The 22,911-nt window shown below is 44.3% G+C and overlaps 1 long non-coding RNA gene across 1 annotated transcript; it reads right to left on the bottom strand.

Moving 5' to 3' along the window:
* Positions 1 to 2,222: 2,222 nt before the first annotated feature.
* Positions 2,223 to 17,406, bottom strand: LOC110142366 (uncharacterized). Its single transcript, XR_011488970.1, has 2 exons — positions 16,757 to 17,406; positions 2,223 to 2,515 (listed from the first exon to the last, which is right to left on the bottom strand). It is a non-coding gene; the product is annotated as an uncharacterized lncRNA (long non-coding RNA).
* Between the last annotated feature and the right edge of the window lie 5,505 nt (positions 17,407 to 22,911).

Genomic DNA, 22,911 nt, shown 5'->3' with positions numbered 1-22,911 from the left:
AGGGATTGAACCCATGTCTCCTACGTCTCGGGTTCTTTACCACTGACACCACCTGGGAAGCCTCTTTTGTCAGAATGCAAGTGCCCAATCTTCTGTCATTCCCCTGCAAACATCTTCCTATGTTCTTACCTCATTTAGACGTGCTCCTATTTGCCAATGTCCTTCTTCAAGAGTGACCCTCAGAACCAGCCAAATGTGATCTGACCAGAAAAGAAAACGCCCTGCCACTTCTTTTGTCTGCCTTTCCTTCCAAGGAGAGTACACCCTAAAATTGCAACGATGCCTCAGCAATGGCTCCAGCTGAACCTGGGGTCACCCCAACTGTCCCGAGTAGTAGCAATCTGGACACAAATTTTGATAGGAGGCTGGAAAGGAGGGCATGTGCTCAATGCTGTGCAAACCCATTGCCTTTTGGAAAGACACCATCACCTTGGGGAAGCACAGCCAGCAGGTAGGAAGGGAAGCAAGACAATTCCAGAGGTAAGTTTCCCTTTTGCAGTTTCCTCTGATTGACCCTTGGACTTGCCAGGTGGCACTGGTGGTAAAGAACCCACCTGCCAATGCTGGAGACATAAGAGATGCTGGTTTGATCCCTGGATCAGGAAGATTCCCCTGGAGGAGGAAATGGCACCCCACTCCAGTATTCTTGCCAGGAGAATCCCATGGACAGAGAAGTCTGGCGGGCTACAGTCTCTGGGGTCCACAAGGAGTCAGACATGACTGAGCATCTGAGAACCTGATTGACTGCAGAAATTCAGCACCATGGAGACAGCCAACCCCAAACCTCCAGAACAATGTTTTCACCTGCCTTCAGCCTAGATTATACCAAGGAACTTCCCCCCAGAGTCTTCCCTATCCACACTTCCAAGTTTACCATCTGAGCACACCTGAAACCTAGACATCCAAAGATTCCACTGTGAAAGCATTTTATGGTTTTGAAAAAAAGAATCAGAGTCAAGGGTGCCGTAATACACAAGAATGTGTCCCAGGGCAAGGCACAGTGGAATGGTTAAGAGTGAAGACAGCTCCTTCAGGTCAGCTGTGAGCTGCTTCACTGCGATACAATGACAGACTCCAACTTAGCAGCCCACCACCCACCCGCCTACCCCACCCCCCACACTCACATCACATATTTCAAATTGTGTCTTAAGCATCAGGACAAACAAGGAACTTCTACAGATTGATGATTCCCACATTAAACCCAACCTATCAACCTGGGATGATTGGCCAGATAATATTCTTGAAAATACTCTCAAGGACTCTATAGGCGCCTCTTCCCCCACTCACTCCATGTCATGTGTGTACACAATGCCCCATCAGAGGGTGTCCCCCATTCAAGACATTCCAAAGAATGCTATACCCATCTCTTTGTGCATTCATTCAAAATTACCCAGCATCTGCCAAGAGCTTTCCTTCCAAGAGCTTTCCCTCCAAGGGCTTACCCTGGAGGGAAGAGTCACAAGATTATGTCTCTACCAGTCACTCAATACAATGGTGGATGTGTGCTCGGTCGTGTCCAACTTTTTGCCACCCCATGGACTGTAGCCTGCCAGTCTCCTCTGTCCATGGGATTTCCCAGGCAAGAATACAAGAGTGGGTTGCCATTTCCTCTTCCAGAGGATCTTCTCAACCCAGGGATTGAACCTGGGTCTCTTGCAGGTTCAGATTCTTTACCAAGTCACCTGGGAAGTCAATACAATACCGTACTGGGTAAATAAGTTGCAAAAGCATAACACACCATAGCAGGTTAGGGGAAGGGAAGGTGAAGGGCTGGCAGGTTACAACTTCCTGAAAAGCAGGGAAGGTGAACTGGATGATGAAGGCTCAGTCTGAGCATGGGTCTCAGGAGAACAGAGGAGCCTGGCTGTCATTTCCACTGCCAGCCTGGAGGGCTGCAGAGAGTCATTATCCTCGCACGCCTGAAGCATGATGTCTTGAGTGTTCCCGGCAACTCAATTACGGATGCAAATTTTCCGCGGAGTTGACTTCTTGGTCTTCAAGAGCCACGCACACGCTCCTTTGGGCTGTTTGCACGGGGAAAACATTGTTGGGAAAGGAGCCTGAGGACCAACCACTGGAAAGTGCACTCAATTGCACTTTGGTTGAGATAATTGCTGCGTTTTTTTGTGTATGTGTTGTTTTTTTTTTTTTTTAATTGTAGGCTCTGGAGGTGACCACAAGCAAAATTTGTGACAGACATTTGACACTGAGAAACTGCCATGTACGGGGTGAAACTTTTCACATCCTCAACCTCTCCCCTCCCCCCAGACTGGTTTGTTGACTAACAAAGGAAAATTATCTAAAACCACTGGAGGACGTTAGCCAAGTCTTCTCTTCTGTCGTAATGCTCTTTGTGCTGGGCATCAAGATTTCTCATGGTTACAGGCACGCGGATTCCCTTCCAGGCAAGCACAGTCAAGTTCATGGCCCGGGTGACCTTGGCAGCCCAGCAGCACCATCAGTTCAAGTGTGTTATTTCTTGAGCTCGAAAGTGCAGATTTGCAGAGACCCCTACCTGCAATGCAAGAGGCCGGGTTTAATCCCTGGGTCAGGAAGATTCCCCCGGAGAGGGGAATGGCAGCCCACTCCGGTATTCTGGCCTGGAAAATTGTACAGACAGAGGAGCCTGGCAGGCTACAGTCCATGGCATCTCAAAGAGTCAGACATGACTGAGGCAATTAACACTTTCTCACCCACCATGGGCTCCAAAGACTTCATAGCCTTGCTCAGTTCCTGCACAGAACCTCTTTATCCCCTGAGGAGATGTCCTCCTTTGTTCCTTTCTGCCTGTGGCAACCTCTGTCTCCAAGAAAGCTGGCAGGCATGACTGGGCAAAGGACATCAGTCCATCAAGTGGGAAAAAAAGATCCCCAGCCTCATGGAAGAAACACAGGGCCGTCAGAGACGTCCTCCCTGTTCGCAGCTATTAGGACCCTGTGATGACTGCCAGCATCACGAGGATGCAATCAGAACTGAGTGAAGGGCTTAGAGAGACACCTACGTGGCAAATCTCCAGCCTCAGCTGGAGCCTCAGCCTCAGCCTCAGCCTCCCTGGCTGGCTTCCCTCCCAGAGGAGCATCCTTGCCTATTGGCATTAACAATCCTGCTTCTCATTGTCAAGATGGCATGACAGCAACAGTATTAGATCGGGAGGTCAGACTGACTTTGTGTCTGCCATCTTTTGGACTGGGGGGGCCTCAGGAAGTGATCTGTTCCATCACCTGAGAAATTATAAAAATATTCATCTCCTAGGCTTCCGGGGAAGACTCAATAAGACTGTGGAGGTGAAAATGACTACCTACCGTGGAGCCTAGCCCATGGTTTGTCACGAATGAAAGTAAATGGCCCCACAAACTACCTTAACGAATCAATCAAGAAGCACTTCTGGGGAGCCTGCGTGTATGCTCAAGGCTTCCCCTGTGGCTCAGAAGTAAAGAATTTGTCTGCAGTACAGGAGGCTTAGGTGATGCAGGTTCGATCCCTGGGTCAGAAAGTTCCCTGGAGTAGGAAATGGCAATCCATGGGAGTTTTCTTGCCTGGAAAATCCCATGGACAGAGGAGCCTGGTGGGTTACAGTCCACAGGGTGGCAAAGAGTCGGACACGACCGAGGGACTGAGCATGCGTGTGATGAAGATGACAAAAATGGACCAAGTGTTTCTTCCCCCCAAGGAACTTTTAGCCTAGTTGAGGAGGTGATGTAAGTATAGGCCGTAACAAATTTAAAAGCAGTGAACAGGCATCCAAAATAAAGGTACTCTGTATGTGCCATGGAAATCTCAAAGAAGGAGCAAGAAGAGCAAGACAGGAAAGTCAAGGAAGGATAGGTTTTAGCTGAACCTCGAAGGCTGAGGAGGACTTTGACAAGCCCAGAAGACATCCATCCCCCAGGAAGGAAGGCTTTCAAGGAAGTGTTAGCATGAATTTCCACCGTCAAAGTTGATCTTTCAAGGGCCCAATTGCCCTTGAATAATTATGAAAACTCAAGCCCACACTCTAATGTATGAAAGAAAGAAGGGCATCTACTTTCTGCCTCCTCCATGAGACTGTCTTAGATTCAAAACAGGAACTATGGTTTGTGGCTCAGACAATAAAAAATGTGCCTGAAATGGAGGAGACCCAGGTTCAATCCCTGGGTCAGGAAGATCCCCTGGAGAAGGGAATGGCAACCCACACCAGAATTCTTGCCCGGAGAATTTCACGGACAGAGGAGCCTGGTGGGCTACAGTCCATGGGGTCTCAAAGAGTTGGACACGACTGAGTGAGTAACACATGGTTTTCCAATCTCAGAAAGAGAACCGAAGGCAAGAAAAAGACAAGAGAAACTAAAGCATGCAGAGGGATGACCATCTGTGTTTGCTGGTTTAGTCTTCCTTCCAATGTGTAATTACCCTGCCAAGGGCTGAGTTGGCCATTTGGAGAGACGATGAGGCAGGTCAAGCAAATAACCCACAAATGAGGAAAACAACCTACAGACCGTGGACTGTATGGACCGGGCTTTTCTCTTAAAGGAGATTTGTATTTGCCAACTAAAAACAAGACACTGCCTCAAAGTGTTTTAATTTGGTAGGAAACATCAAATTCACAGCTCTTCAGCAAAGTCTAAAGGGCTGCCAACCACCTTACCCCTAGAATAAAACATAAGATGGTATTATTTTCATTTTGTGTGAAACATTCAAAGTTCAGGGCTGGAAAATGGTGTGTGGGCTGATGTCTGATAGTGCAGCCGGTTATTATGTAGTGACTCACGAGAAATTTCCAGAGCTACCACACCTTAAAGTTAAACTCACTCAAGCCAGACAGTAAACTATTAGTAGAGATATTTTTGCAACCATAATTTCTAGTCTTTTAACTAATTTTTTTTAACTTGCAGCATGGCCAGTTTTGTAAAAGTTATAGAGCTTTTTTTTTCCCTCTGGCATCAGGGTTTTGGAATATTTATCCTTTTTAAAAACAATACAAAATAAAAACATGCCCTTGGGGTATTTTAAGGAATTTTTTTGGCCAACCAACTTGGTCAACCAGCGTTGTCCTGGCGCACTGACTCCACCGTGTCAGCCAGCCCGGCTGCCCACCACAGGAAGGACTCAGCTCAGGACTCCTGTGGTTGTGGCCATGTCTGCCCCAGGTACCCAAAAGGAAGTCTCTCTGTGGCCAGGCCAAGCAAGATGGCACCATGCGAGGAGTGGGGAGAGCTGCTGACAGGACCCCGGAGCTCTGGGAGAGGCTACTATGCAGAGGAGGAGCTGCCAAGCTTTTCTCTGACACCAAATGAAGCAACTAGCAAAGCATGCATCCCTCCAGAATAGCCTTTATCCCTCCAGCTGAGTCCAGTTGGGGTCCCCTGCATTAATATACTTCATGTACCCAGCAGGAACCCACGATGAAGCTGCACCTACCTGCATGCGAGAACCCAGAGCTGGAAGCTTCTGTTGAACATCAACAGGTCTTTAGAGAACTTTCAAAGGATAGAGCTTGAGTCTCAGGATCTCTCTATAGCAACTGTGGTGGTGCTGGAGAAGACTCTTGAGAGTCCCTTGGACTGCAAAGAGATCCAACCAGTCCATCCTAAAGGAAATCAACCCTGAATGTGCACTGGAAGGACTGGTGCTGAAGCTGAAGCTCCAATACCTTGGCCACCTGATGTGAACAGCTGACTTATTGGAAAAGACTCTGATGCTGGGAAAGATAGAAGGCAGGAGGAAAAGGGGGTGACAGAGGATGAGATGGTTGGATGGCAGCACTGACCCAATGGACATGAGTTTGAATAAACCCTGGGAGATGGTGAAGGACAGGGAAACCTGGCATGCTGCAGTCCATGGGGGTTGCAAAGAATCAGACAAGATTGAGTGATTGAACAAAAACAATAGCAACTGCATTTTCTTCATATAATTTTGTTTGTTTTTTTGTTGTTGTTGTTTGTTTTGTTTTGGCTGCACTGCAGGGAATGTGGGAATCTTAGTTCCCCAACCAGGGATCGAACCAGAGCTCCTTGCAGTCAAAGCACAGAGTCTTAACCACTGGACCACCAGGGAAGTCCCCATGCAGTTTTAATCCTCATAATGATTTGTGATCAGATCTGTGATGGAGAGGGTCCTCGTGGGCTACCGTAGCTGGTCTTTTGATTCTATATTTCTGAGCTTAGGGCTTTAGAAAAACGTATCCACTCTTCAAATAGGATGGATGAAACACATAATATACAGGTGTCACTGTCCGTTTATTCCCGTCTCTGACACCACGGCCAGGATCTCAAATGCCTTACAAAACTCTATCGTAGAGCAGCGCCTCTCTCTCTTTTTACATGCTCGATAAATGAAGGATTGATGATTGACCTCCAAAGACCCTCCCTTTTCAGGAATGGGGCTGGGGGAGTGGAGGGAAGGCCTTGAACTTGTGGAGGTGTGGAGGCGAGCAGAGGCTTCCTGCCAGGCTCAGGCAGAAGAACCGCGTGGGAGCAGGACCAAGGCCAAGGCCAAGGCTGGGAACAGAGGATGGGGAGGATGCTGACGCACCACAGGCAGGGCTTGGGATTTTTCTGGGTTAGGAATACACCTAACCACCTCAGTCATCAGCCCCTGCAAGACAGAGTCTGACAGAGCAGTTCAAGGACACAGAGGAGTCAGAAAGATGAGGGCTGAAGCCACGTCCGTCCCTGGACTGTTTTGTCTTGGCACTGAGCTGGCATGCAGCACGTAGGTGCTGAATCAGTGACACGTTGCTGAGTTTGTGGACTGGAGGATGGGGATGGTTGAGGGAAGGCTATATGCTATAGGGAGACAGAGGGTACCACCCTCCCCGACCACAGGTGTCTGGACATAGAGGGCAGTCCACATTCCCGTGTTCTCTGTGTATCTTTCCTGTTTAAATGTCAGCCGTGGTTGGGATGGGTCAGTATGGGGAGGCCTCCTTGGGGTAGGAAATCCCACACTTCTCAGCAGGTTTCTTCTGAACCCAGCCCTCTGTGTTCTACCTAGGTCAGACTTAAGGGTGGGGTCTCCCTGTATGCTGTGCTTACTTGCTCAGTCACATCTGACTCTTTGCAACCCCATGGGCTGTAGTCTGCCAGGCTCCTCTGTCCATGTGGATTCTCCAGGCAAGAATATTGGAGTGGATTGCCATGCCCTCTTCCAGGAGATCTTCCCAACCCAGGGATCGAACCCACGTCTCCCACATTGCATGCAGATTGTTTACCGTCTGAACCACCAGGGAAGCCCAAGAATACTGGAGTGGGTAGCCTATCTCTTCTCCAGGGAAACTTTGAGGCCCCATATTTCTTGCCTTCCTTACACATCTTGAAGGCAGCTTCTAGCTAAGAAAGTCTTCACCCACCTCTCCTTTATCTTTCTAGCAAAGCACTTCATCCCTCATCCCATCTTGGTGAACGCTGCCCCCTCCCCATGCCTTGCCCATGCTGACAGTTTCAATGTTTCTGTTCCAATCTCTACTAAGATTTATGGGTCCCTTTCTGACATAAGGGACAGGAGGAAAAACAAGGTTCTCACCATGAGTCAGTCCTCTTCCTCACATCTGCTTTGCCTTATGCGCTCATTTCTGTGTCTTCTTCACCTGCAATCCTTCCCACCCACCCCACGCAGCCTCACGACAGTTGCACACCCTGAGTTAGAAGCTAAACTCAGAGGTTTCCTGCCATGTCCTCCTTCCTTTGAATTTCTCAAAAGCCCACCTGCTCTGCAGAGGTTCCCAGCCATACAGACCACACACATGGTATCTTTTATCTACAGGACATTTCCCCCTGCAGTTTGTAGAATACTGTGGCTGCTTCTGCTTTCTAACTTCTGCTTATTTCTTTTCTCCAAGGCAGGAAAGTAGTGTGGTCTGATGAATGCCTAACTTGGCATGGAAATTGAAAGATCTGAATCGGACTTACTGTGTCGCTAGGGGAAATTTACTTTGACTCTCTGGGTAAACTGATACTTCAGCAGTCTTGAGTAAGTAAATAGAAAGCGATTCAGAGAAGGGCATCGTCCATGGCTGGCCCTTCCTGAAAGTAAGGCACGTGATTGTTTCTATTTGTTACCATAGCAACTAGCATGAGTAGGTGCCCTCTGCATGGTCCTATTCCTACTCTCGCTTTCACCAATTTTGACTCTGGTTTCTTCAACATCAGGTGATCAAAGAAGCTCAAACCTTAGACACCCAAAAAGTTAGTGCTTGCCCAATAAGTTCAGTGAATATCTGCCCTAGGTGTACCCAAAGGCCGGGTATTCATTTTATTTTTATTTATTTCTTTAAGATTTTTTTTATATGGACCAGTTTAAAGTCTTTATTGATTTTTTTTTTTTTACAGTATTGCTTCTGTTGTGTGTTTTGGTTTTCTGACCATGAGACATGTGGGATCTTAGCTTCCCTACCAGAGATCGAACTCACACCCCCTGCAATGGAAGACAAAGTGTTAACCATTGGACAGCCTGCGAAGTCCCTGGGTGTACGTTTTAAATAGCCTGGGCCTGGGATCAGTGTAACATACAAAGAGTTCACTATCAAGAATTCTGATGAATGATGCCTCACTCCCCACTCCTACACGTAAAAAGTCAACACACTTTCAATCTCAAGTGCCAGCAATTCAGATTAGATAAAGCCAAGAAAGAAGCCCATGGGCTTACATACCTTGCATGTTTGACCTCAGGCAAAGATGGATACGGGGCTTCCCTGGTAGCTTAGACAGTAAAGAATCTGCCTGAAATGCAGGAGACCTGGGTTCGATGCCTGGGTCAGGAAGATTCCCCAGAGAAGGGAATGGCTACCCCCTCCAGTATTCTCTCCTAGAGAATTCCACGGACAGAAGAGCCTGGCTGGCTACAGTCCATGGGGTCACAAAAAGAGTTGGACATGACTTAGTGACTAAACAACAACAAACAATACTGAATACTGGAAAATTGCTAAGAGTAGATTTCAGGTACTCTTACCACACACACACACACACACATAAAGGGTAACTACGTAAGGAGATGCATATGTTAATTAGCTTAACAGTAGTAATCATTTCACTATGTATAGTCAAGCCATCATGTTATACAACTTAAATACATGCCATTTTTTATCACAAAATTTCAAATGTCTTCAGAGCTCTGCCTCTGTCTCCCTCTGCTGGACAGGTGCTGCTGGAAGGTTGGAAGATGGTTGCCAACTCAGAGGCCCAGTAAAAGGAAAGTATTCGGTGATCCTTATTCTTGGCTGGAGAATTCCAATGTACGGAGGAGCCTGATGGGCTATGGCCCATTGGGTAGCAAAGAGTCGGACACGACTGAGCGACTAACACTTAACAGAAACGTCCCAGGGAGACTCTGCTCAGGTCCTGGGCCCATTCCTGAGCTACTCATGGGACACACGGCCTCCTGAGGCAGGGTGGGCTTGGCTCAGGGAGTGGAATATGTTCACCTCTTGAGAAAAGCATTCACTTCCTAGAAGGATGACAATCAATGCTGGACAGGCAAAAACATGCAATGTCTCTTCGCCACCCTGAGCTAGTGAGAAGCCAAAACAGCAGAAACCTGCAGCAAACTGGGCTGCCCCGTGCACCCAGGATCCAGTCTTCTAAATCTTATATGTTTCCAATTAAATCTAAAGAAAGAATTGAGGTCACGCTTTAGCAATGTGAAACGTGACACTGTTGTTGCTATTTGACTCTTTTGCTAGGTTGTGTCCAACTCTTTGTGACCTCATAGACTGCAGCACACCAGACTTCCCTGTCCTTCCCTATCTCCCAGAGCTTGCTCAAACTCATGTCCATTGAGTTGGTGATGCCGTCCAACCATCTTATCCTTGGTCACCCCCTTCTCCTCCTGCCCTCACTTTTTCCCAGCATCAGGGTCTTTTCCAATAAATTGGCTCTTCACATCAGGTGGCCAGAGTATTGGAGCTTCAGCTTCAGTATTGGCCTTTCCGATGAGAATTCAGGGTTGAACTGTGGCACTCTACTATTTTCTATAGTTGGATAAGGCTCTTCCAGTTTGGTGAAGTTAAATACAAATAGCCACAGATTTTGCTGCAATTGTCAAAATGTTTCTATGACTCATGGGATGAATGAGAAAAATACACAAAAAGGTCAAAGCTACACTGAAGTCAGATCGTAATCACGTCCCTGAATTGTGACAACCCACGAATCAAGTTTCCCACTGAGAGCACATTACTGACTTATTTTTCTCCATGGAGGGTACTTGATTACCCTAAAGCAGATTATCTATGAATTATCTGAGATCAGCTTTACACCCAGGTTGGCATCCTGTCAGCAGTCTACACAGCTCTTTCCTCTACCACTGAGTCAGCCTACTAAAGCTCAACCGTGACTCCCTGACCCAAGAATACAAATGTGAAACTACCAAATCACCTAATGAGACACGTGCATGCATGCTAAGTCGTTTCAGTCATGTCTGACTCTTTGAGATGCTATTGACCGTAGCCCTCCAGGCTCCTCTGTCCATAGGGTTCTCCAGGCAAGAATACTGGAGTGGGTTGACATACCTCCTCCAGGGGATCTTTCCAGCCCAGGGATGGAATCAGTGTCTCTTAAATCTCCTGCATTGGCAGGCTGGTTTTGTTTTGTTTTGCTTTTTACTACTAGTGCCATCTGGGAAGCCCCCTGATGAACCAAAGATCAATTTAAAAGACAACACTCTTTCATTAAACACTGATACTGAAGGCCTTAATTAGGTGATGATGTCTTCCTACGATAAGAAGATCAGGACTATCTCTAGCATCAAGGATGCTCTTAACACCCTGATGGTCTGCCCGTAAGTAGGGATTTCTGAGGTAGGTAGGCTTTATAGTCAGAGGAAATGGTCTCGGATGCCCTATAGACTATGTAAAACCCAGCTCAACCAGAAGAACTTTCCCTGACTTTGTGGTAGGTTAATTTTTCTCACCCTCAAACCTCTGCCTAACAGGTCCATGTCTTAGTGAAAATAAGCTATCAAAACTCATAGAGGACTTGCCATGTGACCACAGTGAGAACCCAAAGATGAACTGGAAGAGGCACCTCTAGGCGAGATGCCATTGTGAGCTCAAGCTCCAAGCTCTCCAACTCCAGACACAGCAAGGATACGGGAAACACTTTTCAAAATAAAATCACACTGCAATATCAAATAAATATTTCCCATGGAAGAGAAACACACGGTTGTAAACAGGTCAAAGCCGTGAGCTTCAAAGTTTCCCAGTTAAGAAGGCAGAGAGGGGCAAAGTTTGACTCCTCCGGGCTGATATTTCCCTGGGCTGACAGGGAATGAAGCCTTCCAGGCTCAGCACAGGGCCTGAATAAGGATGGAGCCTGAAGCCACAGGTGCTGCTGACCTTCCTCAGCTATAAAAAGCAGCAGGAAAACCATAGTCACTGCCCTAAACCACTGGCCTTTTTATAAAATCCAGGAAGCTCCAGCGATGAAAAGAAACAGAGACAGCATGGAACCCCATTCTTTTTTAATTGAAGTAGAGTTGATTTACAAAGTTGTGTTAGTTTCTGGTATACAGCATAATGATTCAATTATATCTATATAATTAAATTATATATATATATATATATATATATATATAAGTTTTACAGATTCTTTTCCATGGCGTGCTTAGTCATTCAGTCGTGTCGACTTTTTTGCGGCCCCATGGACTGCTAAAGATATTGAGCGTACTTCCTTGTGCTACACAGTAGGTCCTTGTTGGTTATCCATTTTATATATAGTGGTGTGTATATGTTAATCTCAAACCCCTAATTTATCCCTCCCCTCTCCTTCCCCATTTGGTAACCATACGTTTGTTTTCTATGTCTGTGAGACTATTTATATTTTCTAAATAATTTCATTTATGTCTTTATTTTAGATTCCACATATAAATGATAGCATATGATATTTATCTTTCCCTGTCTGGCTTACTTCATTTACTATGATAACCTCTGCATGTGTGTGTGATAAGTTGCTCCAGTTGTGTCCGGCTCTTTGTGACCCTATATGGACTGTAGCCCCACCCGCCCCCAGACTCCTCTGTCCATGGGATTCTCCATGCAAGAATGCTGGAGTGGGTTGCCCTCCTCCAAGGGATCTTTCCAACCCAGGGATCAAACCCATGTCTCTCACATCTCCTGCATTGGCCGGTGGGTTCTTTACCACTAGCACCACCTGGGGAGCTCCATGATAATCTCTAGAACAATGCATGTCATTGCAAGTGGCATTATTTCATTCTCTTTATGGCTGAGTAGTATTCCATTGTAAAAATATAGGGCTTCCCTAGTGGCTCAGATGGTAAAGAATCTGCCTGCAATGCAGGAGAAAAAACATGAAAATGAATCCTTCAGTAGAACATTTTATTATTATTTAGAGTTTAGCTAGCATGAAGAGCTATGAAATGAAAGTTAGTCACTCAGTCGTGTCCTACTCTTTGTGACTCCATGGACTGTAGCCCACTCTGTCCATGGGATTCTCCAGGCAAGAATACTGGAATGGGCTGCCATTTCCTTCTCCAGGGGATCTTCCTAACCCAGGGATAGAACCCAGGTCTCCTGCATAGAGGACAGACTCTTTACTGACTGAGCCACCAGTGAAGAGCAATGCAGACCAGGGTTCACATCCCTATTCCATTGTATAAATATACCACATCTTATTTATCCATCCATCTGTTGAAGGAAAGTTAACTTGCTTCATGTCTTGGCTATTGTAAATAGCACTGCTATGAACATTGGTGTGCACGTATCTTTTTGAATTAGAGTTTTCTCCAGATATATGCCAAGGAGTGAAATTGCTGGATCATTTGCCAGCAAAGGTCCATCTGGTCAAGGCTATGGTTTTTCCAGTGGTCATGTATGGATGTGAGAGTTGGACTGTGAAGAAAGCTGAGTGCCAAAAAATTTTGATGCTTTTGAACTGTGGTGTTGGAGAAGACTCTTGAGAGTCCCTTGGACTGCAAAGAGATTTAACCAGTCCATCCTAAAGGAGATCAGTCCTGGGTGTTCATTGGAAGGACTGATGCTGAGGCTGAAACTTCAATACTTTGGCCACCTCATGCAAAGAGTTGACTCATTGAAAAAGGCCCTGATGCTGGGAGGGATTGGGGGCAGGAGGAGAAGGGGGCGACAGAGGATGAGATGTCTGGATGGCATCACCAACTCGATGGGCATGAGTTTGAGTAAACTCCGGGAGTTGGTGATGGACAGGGAGGCCTGATGTGCTGTGATTCATGGGGTCGCAAAGAGTCGGACACGACTGAGCAACTGAACTGAACTGACTGATGGTGGGTAATTCTATTTTTAGGTTTTAAAGAACCTCCATACTGTGTCAGGCTGCTCAGGCTGCTGTAGCAAAATACCATAGACTGCAAGGCTTAAAGAAGAGTTTTATTTCTTGTAGTCCAGGAGGCTGGAAGTCCAAGACCAGGTGCCAGCACGGTTGGGTTCTAGACTCATTGCCTGGATGTTTTCCATAGTGACTATACCAATTTACATTCTCCACACCCTCCCTGGGCCCCAATCTGAGTGAAGCCACCACCCTGCTTGGTGGCCGCATATATGCATTCCCAGTACATGGGCAGGGAGGAAGCCCAGCCATGAATAGTCAACCTGGTTCTGGAACAGAGCCTCTGGGAGCTAGGTAGAGTAACATTAAAATCACTAAACAGGGAAGAAAATAACCCAAAGCTAGAGGGAAGGATAAGCCAGTCAAGATGAGCATGCTAACCCAAATTTTAAACGAAATCTAGCCCCAGACCTAATGGAGAAGAAACCAGTTCCCCTGGGGTGCCCTGTGTGAATTCTAACCCACAGGAATCATGGGCAATAATAAGTGACCCTTGTGGTTTTCAGCCAGTCCACTCTGGAGTGATTATTATGCAGCAGCAGATCTCAGTCAGGCAGCGAGGTCATTTTCCCACCTCTCCTGCTTGCTGGCTTTCCCACTGTAGCCAGAACATTCTTCTTCACAAACAAAGGCAATTCAAGAAGTTTGTATAAAAAAAGAGGAAATTGAAATGGAGTTCTGTGAAGAGGGTAAAAGGTTAAATAAAATGGTGATTTAAAAAGTGAAGTGGTTGAAAATTAACAATGAAAATATTAATATAAATCAAAACTACAAAGATTCAGAATAAAAATAAGAGAAAAGAAAAAATTTAAAAACTAACGTATAAAATTTGAAATAAAAATTAAGAGTAATATAAAGAAAAAGAATAAAGGAATTTTAAAATGAGAAAATCCCCCCCCAAAAAAAGGAAATCTAACTTAAGCAAGTCAGCTAACAATCTGAAAAACCAGAACGATATTCTCTCAAAAATGGAAATACCTGAGTGATCTCAAAAACTATCTTAAATAAGTGTGCTTGAAACTTTAAAAGAGATGAAGTAATTGCATGCACGAAGAACAAAAGTGAAGGCTTTTCTTTTGTGTGTAATTAATATAAAATGTTGTTCTTAAATAAGGCTTTAAGAACTAAGCTTAAATTTCTGATAAATAATCAGGACATGTGAAAAGGGGAAATTAGCTTCCCTTTCAGAGGAGATATTGGGAAACTGCCAGTTTGAAGTCAAAAGTTAACAAAATTTCTTAGAAAAAAAAAAAAAAAACACCAAAAAAAGCCCAAAACAATTTATTAGAACTGTTCCACTATCAAATGACAGAAACTCAAATCAAAGTAGCTTTAAAAAAAAAAAAAGAAGACTTTATTGGCACACTTAACTGAAAAGTCCAAGGGATATGGATTTAGGTATGGCTGGATCTAAGTGTTTAAATTATATTATTAGAAGTTTTCTCCTTAATTCTGCTAAAGCCTCTGCTGTGGCTTTATTTAGGGGGCATCCCAGGTGGCACAATGGTAAAGAATCTGCCTTCGAATGCAGGAGACACTAGAGATGTAGTTTACACTTCTGGGTGGGGAAGTTCCCCTGGAGAAGGAAATGGCAACCCATCCAGTATTCTTGTCTGGAAAGCTCCATGGACAGAGGAGCCTGGCAGGCTACGTCCATGGGGTCACAAAGAGTTGGACACAACTGAGCGCACGCAAACCACACACGTGACTGAAGAACACCTTGTTCTGAAAAATAATCAGTTACAAATCCTAAAAATTAAAAATACATTCATTAAAATTAAAACCTCATAGACTGGATAAATACTGAACATAAGTGATGAGAGAATTAGAAAAAGGAGGACAGTTCTGAGGAATTCACCTAGAGTACAGCATAGGAGATAAAAGGATAGGAGACCTGAACAGGAAAATGAGAGACATGGAGGACAGATTAAAGCAGAGCTAGTTTACTCTTTCTGAGCCTGGGGTGAGGCAGGCACCGTCATCCCATTTTGCAGAAGAAACTCTGCAACCAGAGTGTACAGATCCTGCCTCTTTTTTGCTAAGAATCATTGATGAATGCTCATTCTTGGGCCAAAGAAGTTCTACTGCAGCCACATTGAATGTAACTAGATCCTGTTGGTCCATTGCCATGAGCCCAAAGCTGAAGTTATAATTTTTTTAACATTTTGGGTAGAGTGTGATAAGTAGAATTTGCTCACAGAAGTAGACTTGGGAAGGGAAATGTCTAGCCTTTTCAGGCTGCCGTAACAAAACACCATAGACTACAAGGCTTAAACAACAAGGTTTATTCCTCACAGTCCTGGAGGCTAAAAGCATGTGTGGTTGGGTTCTAGTGAGGACTCACTTCCTGGCTTGTAGACAGCCACCTTCTCACCGTATCCTCACAAGACCAAGAAAGAGTTCTGCTCTCTTCATCACTGTGTATGGGGCACCAGTGCCATCACTGGGGCTCCACTCCCTGACTTCGTCCAAATCCAATTACCTCCCCAAACCCCGCCTCCAAACACCACCACCTGGGGAGAAGGGCTTCGGCACATGAATTTGTTGAGGGGACACCAACAAATAATCCATAGCAGGAGGAAAAGCATAAGAGGAAAAGAAGGAGGAAGAGAAAGGGAGAAAAAGAAACAAGAGATGGTGGGGATGGAGAAGACTCGGGGGCACCAAGGACTTGGGCCGGATGCGTGACCACCACAGGAAATTCTCCCCAGGACCCCAGATGCCTCCCCACCAGAAGAGGAGATGGCTCACACCTGGCTTTAACAAAGAGCCCCCCTTGCAAACCCTTCCTCAGTCTTACATCGGTCACAAAATGCTGGACTTTTTAAGACCCAAAAGGCAACTTGTCTGGCACTCAGCCCCTTGAACTCCAAACTCTGTATGTTTTGGAAGCAATAGATTTATTGACATTCTGCTTATTAAAATGATGTTTGAGAAAAAAACAGTCTGCCATTTAAGATGCCCAAATTGAAATGCCTTTTCCAAAGAAGAAGATGCAGGTAGAAAAGCACACTGATCATTCATTTCCCACCTCCCCCCACCCCCATCTTGGTCCCTGACACATTGATTATTCAGTGGACTTTCAAGTTAGACCAAATGCTCCTTCCACCCTCTTACATTCCGCTGACACAGGCACTCAGGGAGGATGCTTTAATGACCTTTTACATCCTCTGGCCTAGCAACTCTATCCTATACCATTTGAATATTCTCCACTTTATTGTCTGGACTTGGGCAAAAGTCATTTTCAGTCCAGTCATTTATGGCTTTCTTATCTTTGTGATGAAGTTATCATTAATACCATTTAAATAGTCTCTGTTTTATCATCTCTGGATTTTTATGGACTTGAGCAAAAGCCATTTTCCGATTGGTCACTTACGGTTTCCTTAATTTCTATCAAGCGAGAAAAATTCTGTTTAAAACTGCATCTAATTTAAGGCTTCAAGATCCAACTATGTATTTCTACTTACCTGTGGTTCCAAATGATTTCAGTATTTCAACTTTTCTTCAAGGCTCCCCAGATCAGCAGAGATGACCTTTCATCACCCCCTCCCCACCTGAGGCAGGAAACTGGTGAATGACTTTTTCCACCTAAAACAATTTCTGAAACCACTTCCTCTCCTCACTCCCCTTGACCTCACTTCAGCATTAGGCCCTATTAACCACACTCTCCTTGAGACCCTCTCTTTGGCTCTGTGTTGTATGTATGTTAAGATCGTGGCATCCACAGACCTGAATTTGAATGGCCGTCTGACACTTTCTAATTGCAAGACATTGGGGAAGTTGTTTAAAACCTCCAAGCCTCAGTTCTCACACCTCTAAAAGAAGAATGGTAACTCCCACTTCAGAGGAAGTATGGTGAAGACAAAATCAATTCCTCATAGAGTGTTTAGAAGGGTCCACAGTCTCTGTGAGAGCTCAGTAGGCGGACCCTCCCCACTTCACATGTCACCTCCTGAACATTAACCCAACCCAAGCTGCTTCGGTCCTCAGCCACCTCCTCACCTCTGAGGCTCCCCTGCCTCCCTCCCAATCTCACCTGGGGACCAGCTGACTAGCCTCACAGTTTTACATGCCCGAAATGAAACTCGAAGAGATGACATCCCCTCTGGTCTCAGTTTTCATGTCTGTAAAGCAGATGCAGAGTGAGTGAATAAGTCAAGATTCCTCCTAATGCCCCTTCCTTACTAAGCGAAGTCACTTCTCCGGCCTCTTCTCCAGCCCTTTTCTTGCCCCTTCTTTCTTCCTCCCCTCCCTCATTTCTGAGGTCTGAAACAGAATTTGGATAGTTAACCAGATGACGATAGTCTAGGTTGGAAAATGCTCGTATAAGATTCTGGCTCTCAGCTTCCACCACCTGGCACAGCTTTGGCTCGGGAGGTGTGGGCTAACACGGATGCTTCTGATAGAAGTGGTTCTTGAGAACCTTCTCAAGACAGTCCAGCTTGCAGGCATGCATGCTAACTTGCTTCAGTCATGTCTGATTGTTTACGACTCTATGGACTGTAGCCCACCAGGCTCCTCCATCCATGGGATTCTCCAGGCAAGAATACTGGAGTGAGTTGCCATTTCCTTCTCCAGGGGCTCTTCCTGACCCAGGGATCCAGCCCGAGTCTCTTATGTCTCCTGCATTGGCAGGCGTGTTCTTTACCGCTAGCACCACCTGGGAAGCCCTAGTTCTGTTTTGTGAAGAGCATAAAATCCGTAAGGAGATTAGGGTGTTTCCTCCCTGCATTAAGCTGACTACGTATGTTAATAAATTATTTCCCTGAGAGAGAGCTTTGTGTAGCCACTCTGGAGAACGGCCGGCACTACTTAAGCAAACACTCCTTCCTGACACCCTGCTATCCGGCTGTTCCACTGAGGTACAAGGATCCTAAGAAGAGCTGCGGCAGAATGGCCACCATGCCAAAGATTTGGAAGCAGTCTTGGTGTCCACTGAGCGAACAGATTGATAAAATGCATACGGACTTCCCTGGCTGTTCCATGGCTGAAACTTCGCCTTCCAATTCATGAGGTGTGAGTTCAACCCTTGGTCAGGCCGCTAAGATCCCACATGCCTTATGGCCAAAAAAACTAAAACATGAAAGAGAAGCAATATTGCAACAAATTCAATAAAGATTTTTAAAATGTTCCACATCAAAAATCTTTAAAAAAAAACCCAATATATTAAAATATATATAAACATAAAATGTGTAAATCATACTCTGGAATAATATTCAATAAGCAGAGGCTAAGAAGTAAATGTACACTACAGTATATATGTAACTGATCATAAACCTCATAAACAAAAAGAAGGAATCAAGAATTTATCCTGGCCTTCCTCTATGGGTTATACTGTGAATAACCAAATAATTTATCACTGGAACTTTTGTTATAGAAGTGCTCCAGTTAATAAACAAAGAATGCTAGAATTAGAAGGTCACCATCTTTTAACACCAAATTGTGGCAGACTCTAAGATGACCCCTGTTTATCACTGGTATTCACACCCTCGTGTCATCCCATTCCCTTAAATATCAATGGGACCTGTGACTTGCGCCTAATCGATAGAATACGGTAAAGTGACAGGATGTCTCTTCCCTGATTACATTACATGTGACTGTCTTCCATCTTTCCAGCAGTCTCTTTACAGACTGTCTCTCTTGGCTGGCTTTGAGGAGGTAAGCTGCAATCTAAAGAGGTCCAATGGCAGGCTTCTAACTAACAACTAACAAGGAACTGAGACTCTCTGTCAGACTCACCCGAAGACTTGAACCCTGCCAGCAGCCACGAGGCTTGGAAGCAGATTCTCCTCCAGTCAGGCCTCAGACCACACTCTAGCCCGGTCAACACCTTTTTTGCAGCCCTCTGAGAGACCCTGAAGGCAAGGTCTCAGCTAACTTGTGCCAGGACATCTGACCCATCACCATGAGATAATTAATGTGGGTTGCATTTTCCTTTTTTTTTGCAAATGACTAAGTTTGTGACAATAGTGTTATAAGCCAAAAGACAACTAATACACTAATAAACTAATAAGATCCTAGGTTTTGGTTACCAGGGGCTGCTAGTATTACACACACACAAGAGAGAAAACCAAATCTGAGATGCTGATGGGAAAAACACAAGACAAACTGTGAAACAGTCTTGTCCAAAAAAAAAAATTATGTATGAGTCTGATCAAGTGTCTACATTCAGCTACCTACTTAAAAGAAGCACAGAGATGAATCACACTGTGGTAAATCTTATAGGACAAACAGCTTGTGTTCTTCAAGCAATAAATTGAAAGGGAGGAAAAAATAAACATAGATTCAGTGGGAAATTTATTGCTTAAAAGAGACTTAAAGAAATATCAGTCAATCACCATGTATGAGCCTTAGCTGAGTTCTGATTCGTGCAAACAGATTATGGAAAGAAATGACATTTATGAGAGGATTGGAAATTTGAGCACTGTTTAATGACATTCAGGACATATTTCCTTTTAAAGCTATTGATAAGGACATTGTGGCTATGTTATCTTGTACAGACACACACTGAAGTATTTCTGGATGAGATGATCCAGTGTTTGAAAGGAAGGAAGTGGGTGGGCTGTAGATGGAATGGGCTTGGCCACAGGCTAGTGGTACTTGAGGCTGAATAATGGGTACAGGAAGGTCATTTACTGTTTTATTTCTTTTGGGGTATATTCAAAATCCCCAATAATAAAAGGTTATTTAAACTACAAGCTGACAAGAAAACAATAAATATGTTGCAAGAACACTTATAAACAAAAAGATAGAACCATTAGAATAGTTTCATATGCAGAAACAAAGGAGATCGGAGAATGCGGACAAAAAGAAATGAGTAAAGCAATCCCACTCCTGGGTATATATTTGAAGGAAACAAAATCAGAATCTTGAAGAGAAATCTGCATCCCCATGTTCACTGCAGCCAAGGTATGGAAACAATCTATGCATCTATTGATAGATGAATGGATAAAAAAGATGCAAGATATTCAGCCATAAAAAGGAAGACAATCCTATCATTTGTGACAACATGACTGAGTCTTCAGGGTTATTATGCAAAGCAAAACAGATCAGACAGGGAGAAACAAGTATGTTATGATATCACTTATATGTTGTTATTGTTCAGTCACCCAGTCGTGTCTGACTCTTTGTAAGCCCATGGACTGTAGCACACCAGGCCTCCCTGTCCCTCACCATCTCTAGTGGTTTGCTCAAGTTCAAGTCCATTGCATCGATGATGTCATCCAGCCATCTCATCCTCTGACACACTCTTCTCCTTCTGCCCTCAATCTTTTCCAGCATCAGGGACTTTTCCAATGAGTCGACCCTTTGCATCAAATGACCAAAATACTGGAGCCTCAGCTTCAGCATCAGTCCTTTCAATGAGTATTTAGGGTTGATTTCCTTAAGGTTGACTGATTTGATCTCCTTGCTATCTAAGGGACTTTCAGATGTCTTCTCCAGCACCACAGTTCGAAGGCATCAATTCTTTGGTGTTCTGCCTTCTTTAGGGTCCAGCTCCCACAACCGTACATGACCACTGGGAAGACCATAGACTTCATTATATGGACATTTGTCGGTAGAGTAATGTCTCTGCTTTTCAACACGCTGTCTAGGTTTATCATCACTTTCCTGCCAAGAAGCAATTATCTTCTAATTTCATGACTGCAGTCACCATCTGCAGTGATTTTAGAGCCCAAGAAGAGGAAGTCTGTCACTACTGCCACCTTTTCCCCTTCTATTTGCCATGCCTTAATGGGGGTCGAATGCCATGATTTTTGGTTTTTTTAATATTTAGTTTTAAGCCAGTTCTTTCACTATCCTCCTTCACCCTCATCAAGAGGCTCTTTAGTTTCCTCTTTGCTTTCTGCCATTAGAGTGCTATTATCTACATATCTGAGGTTGTTGATGTTTCTCCTGCTTATCTTGATTCTACCTTGTAACTCATCCAACCCGGCATTTCTTACGATGTGCTCAGCATATAAGTTTAACAAACAGGGTGATAGCAGACAGCCCTGTCATACACCTTTCTCAATCTTGAACCAATCAGTTGTTCCATAAAGGATTCTAATTGTTGCTTCTTGACCCATATACAGGTTTCCCAGGAGACAGGAGAGATGATATGGTAGTCTCATCTCTTTAAGAGCTTTCCACAGATTGTTATGATCCACACAGTCAAAGACTTTAGCATAGTCACTTATATATGAAATCTAAAAAAACTAGATTTGAGACTTCCCCAGTGGCCAAATGGTTAAGATCCCACACCGCCACTGCAGCTCAGGTTCAATCCCTGGTCAGGAAACGAAGATCCCACATGCCATGCAGCATGGCCAAAAAAAGAAAAAAAGCTACACTCACAGAAACAGAGAGTAGATGGTTGTTACCAAAGACTGGGGGTGGGGAAAACGCGGAGATGTTAGTCAAAGTACAAACTTCCAGCTACAAGATTATTAAGTTCTGAGAATCTAATGTACAGAATAATGACTATAGTCATTATTCATTACAGTATAGTTGTACACATGGAAGTTGTTAAGAGAGTAAATCTTAAATGTTCTCACTTCAAAAATAAAAAGTAACTCTGGGAAATGATGGATGTGTTAACTACCCTTATTGTGATCATTATTTCATAATATATACATATATAAAATCATCAGGTGGCACACCTCAAGCTTACACAATGTTATTTGTTAAATTTGTCTCTATAAAGCTGGGGCTGGGGAATGAGTAAGCAAGCAATGAATTAATAAAACAGGTAAGAACCCTACAAGAACCAGTGATGACAGCAGTTATAAACAGAGGAATGTGATGAGCTCAACTCACTGCTCATTGAGCTCCAAAGGGAAAAACGATGTGCATACAATCCTGTGTCCATTTCCCCCGTTCTCAGCTTTTCAGGGCTTCTTTATGACCTTCGATGAATTTGTCAATCTATTCCTTGAGGGCACTAAGTCAGCACCTTCAGGGAGGCCTCCTGAGCAAAGTGCTTTCCTTGGCAGTTGGTGGTTGGAAAACCATTAAAAATTGTTTATGAGAGGGAGAAGAGAAAACCTGGTGTGATGGGAGAGGGTGGTACGCAGGGGCACTTCTCGGGTCCCACAAGGTCCTATGTCTTGACCTGGGTGGTGTTTGCACTCTATGTTCACTCCGTCATAACTCACCAAGCTGAATACTTGTGATTGATGCACTTTTCTATACAATATTATATCTCAGCTATTTGCATTTTTAAAATATACATTTTTTTCTTGGATTTTCTAGGAAGTCTCAGTTGTCTCAGACTTGATTCCCTGGACCCCATCACATTCAGCAGAAGTTCTATATGTTCTCTTTCTCTCTCTCTGTTTTCTTGTAGCCAATAGTTGAATTCTAGTCAATTAATTGAGAATAGGATGAGAGTAGGAAAGTAGCTTCATCACTCTCTTGCTATGATTTCTGGCAAAAAAGTGCTTAACCTCGCTCCACATCATCTTCTTGTCTATAAAGTGACGGGAATAGTAGTACATGACACGTACAAAATTTGCTTAGAAAAAGTAACTGACACATAGTTTGCATTCAACACATCTTAATTTTTTAAATTTCCTATTTTCCATCTTTTCTTAAGCAAATTTCCATCAGGACTCTCATCAGAAGAAACAGTTCAGCATCC

The sequence above is a fragment of the Odocoileus virginianus genome, chromosome 8 (genome assembly GCF_023699985.2).
Source record: "Odocoileus virginianus isolate 20LAN1187 ecotype Illinois chromosome 8, Ovbor_1.2, whole genome shotgun sequence".
NCBI classification, from domain to species: domain Eukaryota; kingdom Metazoa; phylum Chordata; class Mammalia; order Artiodactyla; family Cervidae; genus Odocoileus; species Odocoileus virginianus.
The sequence above is the reverse complement of the archived record's forward strand: the minus strand, read 5'-3'. Positions and strand labels throughout refer to the sequence as shown.